Below are 4,170 nucleotides of genomic sequence, written 5' to 3'. Positions count from 1 at the left end.
CATAACTGGGATAAATGGCTCGAAGCCCTGCTTTTCGCAGTGCGAGAGGTCCCACAAGCCTCCACGGGGTTCTCCCCGTTCGAATTATATGGGCGTAAGCCGCGTGGCATCCTAGATGTGCTGCGGGAAAATTGGGAGGAGGGACCTTCCCCGTGCAAAAATGAAATTCAATACGTTATTGACCTGTGTGCAAAACTCCACACACTCACACACCTAACCCAGGAGAATTTGCGGCAGGCTCAAGAATGTCAAGTCCGCCTGTACAACAGGGGCACGCGCCTTAGGGAATTCACACCGGGAGATAAAGTACTCATACTGTTGCCCACATCGAGCTCCAAATTGCTCGCCAAGTGGCAAGGATCCTTTGAGGTCACACGGCGAGTCGGGGACATTGACTACGAGGTGAGGCGAATGGACAGGGGTGGGGCGCTACAGATTTACCACCTCAATCTGCTTAAACTCTGGAATGAGGAGGTCCCCGTGGCGTTGGTGTCGGTGGTTCCAGAGAAGGCGGAGCTGGGGCCGGAGGTTCAAAAAGGGGCATCACGTACCTCTTCGGTCCCCTGTGGAGACCACCTCTCCCCAACCCAACTCACGGAGGTCGCCCAGTTGCAGACCGAGTTTTCGGACGTGTTCTCACCCCTGCCCGGTCGCACCGACCTCATAGAGCACCACATTGAGACACCCCCAGGGGTGGTAGTGCGTAGCTGCCCTTACAGGCTACCCAAACACAAAAAAAAAGTGGTTCGGGAAGAACTCGAGGCCATGCTCGAAATGGGCATCGTCGAGGAGTCCCACAGTGACTGGAGCAGCCCGGTGGTCTTGGTACCCAAGGCCGACGGGTCGGTCCGGTTCTGTGTGGACTATAGAAAAGTCAACGCAGTGTCTAAATTCGACGCGTACCCAATGCCTCGTATTGATGAGTTGCTTGATCGACTCGGCACAGCTCGCTTTTATTCGACACTGGATTTGACGAAGGGATATTGGCAGATCCCCTTGACTCCACTATCCCGAGAAAAAACGGCCTTTTCCACACCGTTTGGTTTACACCAATTCGTCACACTTCCGTTTGGGCTGTTTGGGGCACTCGCTATGTTTCAGCGGCTGATGGACAGAGTCCTCCGCCCCCACGCCACTTATGCGGCCGCTTATCTAGATGATATCATTGTCTATAGTAATGACTGGCCGAGGCACCTCGAACATCTGAGGGCTGTCCTTAGGTCGCTGAGGCAAGCAGGGTTCACAGCCAACCCAAAGAAGTGTGCAATTGGGCGGGTGGAAGTACGGTATCTGGGCTTCCACTTGGGCAACGGCCAGGTGCGTCCTCAAATTAATAAGACGGCAGCAATTGCGACCTGCCCGAGGCCCAAGACCAAAAAGGGGGTGAGACAGTTCCTGGGGCTGGCTGGCTATTACCGTAGGTTTATACCTAATTATTCGGACGTCACCAGCCCGCTGACTGATCTCACTAAAAAGGGGGCACCAGATCCGGTCCAGTGGACGGAGCAATGCCAGCGGGCTTTTTCTGAGGTAAAGGCTGCACTGTGTGGGGGGCCACTTTTACACTCCCCTGACCTTTCTCTCCCCTTTGTGTTGCAGACCAATGTGTCGGACAGAGGGCTGGGGGCGGTTTTGTCCCAGGAGGTGGAGGGGGAGGACCGCCCCATCCTGTACATCAGTAGGAAGCTGTCGGTCCGTGAGGGGCACTACAGCACCATAGAAAAAGAGTGTCTGGCGATCAAGTGAGCGGTCCTCGCCCTCCGTTACTACCTGCTGGGGCACCCTTTCACCCTCTGTTCGGACCACGCGCCCCTCCAGTGGCTCCACCGCATGAAAGATGCCAACACGCGGATCACCCATTGGTATCTGGCACTCCAACCCTTCAATTTTAAGGTGGTCCACAGGCCAGGGGCGCAGATGGTCATGGCGGACTTCCTCTCCCGTCAAGTGGGGGTGGAGTCGGCTGCAGGCCGGACAGCCGCCCGGCCTGAGTCGGGCGGTGGGGGTATGTGGCAGTGGGGGCATGGTCAAGCGCCGGTCTGTGACAGGAGGGCGGGGTCAGGGAAGGTAAGTGGCAGAATCACTACACCTGATGGCAATTAACCTGTGTTTGTGTGTGTCTTCCCAGTGATCGCGCCCTATTTAGGGAGGGAGAGCGAGAGCAGAGGGGCTCATCCCCGAACTAGACGCCGGTTGTGTGTGTGTCTGTTTGGTGTTCAGATTGTTCACTGAAAAGTGTGGCAATAAAGCCTATTTTGAACCTGATCTCTGTCCTGCCGTCCTCTGTCCCACGCATACTGAACTGCCACACAGGGTTGTATATATATATATATATATATATATATATCCATTATCTGTAGCCGCTTATCCTGTGCAGGGTCGCAGGCAAGCTGGAGCCTATCCCAGCTGACTATGGGCAAAAGGCTATGGGTACGCCCTGGACAAGTCGCCAGGTTATCGCAGGGCTGACACAGAGACAAACAACCATTCACACTCATATTTACACCTATGGTCAATTTAGTGCCACCAATTAGCCTAACCTGCATGTCTTTGAACTGTGGGGGAAACCGGAGCACCCGGAGGAAACCAACACAGATACGGGGAGAACATGCAAACTCCAAACAGAAAGTCCCTCGCCAGCCGCTGGGCTCAAACCCAGGACCTTCTTGCTGTGAGGCGACAGTGCTAACCATTACACCACCGTGCCACCCATATATATATATATATATATATATATCATCTCATCTCATTATCTCTAGCCGCTTTATCCTTCTACAGGGTCGCAGGCAAGCTGGAGCCTATCCCAGCTGACTACGGGCGAAAGGCGGGGTACACCCTGGACAAGTCGCCAGGTCATCACAGGGCTGACACATAGACACAGACAACCATTCACACTCACATTCACACATACGGTCAATTTAGAGTCACCAGTTAACCTAACCTGCATGTCTTTGGACTGTGGGGGAAACCGGAGCACCCGGAGGAAACCCACGCGGACACGGGGAGAACATGCAAACTCCACACAGAAAGGCCCTCGCCGGCCCCAGGGCTCGAACCCAGGACCTTCTTGCTGTGAGGCGACAGCGCTAACCACTACACCACCGTGCCGCCCCTATATATATATATATATATATATATATGGGTTCTGGGTTCGAGCCCAGTAGCCGACGGGGGCCTTTCTGTGTGGAGTTTGCATGTTCTCCCCGTGTCCGCATGGGTTTCCTCCGGGTGCTCCGGTTTCCCCCACAGTCCAATGACATGCAGGTTAGGCTAATTGGTGACTCTAAATTGACCACAGGTGTGAATGTGACTGAATGGTTGTTTGTCTCTGTGTCAGCCCTGCGATGACCTGGCGACTTGTCCAGGGTGTACCCCGCCTCACGCCCATAGTCAGCTGGGATAGGCTCCAGCTTGCCCGTGACCCTGCACAGGATAAGCAGCTACAGATAATGAACTGGTGGGTGGATATCAAAAGAGAAAAGATAAGGAAGATAATTATTCTCATCGGTCCTTTTTTTGAGAGGGGGCTAGTATTTTTTTGAGAGGGGGCTAGTATAAGTTTTTGAAGTTTAAATTTAGGATTTTATTTATTTCATAATGTGATTTTCTTTTGAATTAATTCTCAAGCTTGATTTCACTTTGTACTTTTGTGACTGCAATTCAAAGTTTTTGGGGTTTTTTTTAAATATGCTTATGACTCACAACCACTTCAGTAACTGTCTTGCCCTAATTGCTACACACTTGTATGTACTATCGCTCTACTTTCCCATGGTCAAAACCCTCCAGCCTTTGAGGTCAGAGAGTGACACAATCTGACAAAAACTGCTTCTTGGACAGCCATTTTGCTTTCCTTTTCTGTAAACTACGATTAAATTTTGGCTCAGCACAGCTGTTGCTCAGTTGGCCTCAAAGTCTCTAGCACTGGCAGCCATGTGTCTCGGTGCCATCTGCTGATCAGATGGCACATCACATTGAAGAAAGCCCTTCATCTGGTTTTGACGTCCCTATTAATTTCTCTTTAATCGAGCTTGAGAATTTGTGTAAATGAGAGTGAATGGAAAGTTAAATGGACAGCATTTTACTAGAGTTTACAAATACCCATATTTATGAATATAGATATATATTTTTATGCATTTATGAGTACATATTAAGTTATCTATTTTATCTGTA

The sequence above is a fragment of the Neoarius graeffei genome, chromosome 4 (genome assembly GCF_027579695.1).
Source record: "Neoarius graeffei isolate fNeoGra1 chromosome 4, fNeoGra1.pri, whole genome shotgun sequence".
Lineage (NCBI taxonomy): Eukaryota > Metazoa > Chordata > Actinopteri > Siluriformes > Ariidae > Neoarius > Neoarius graeffei.
Note: the sequence above shows the minus strand (reverse complement) of the source record.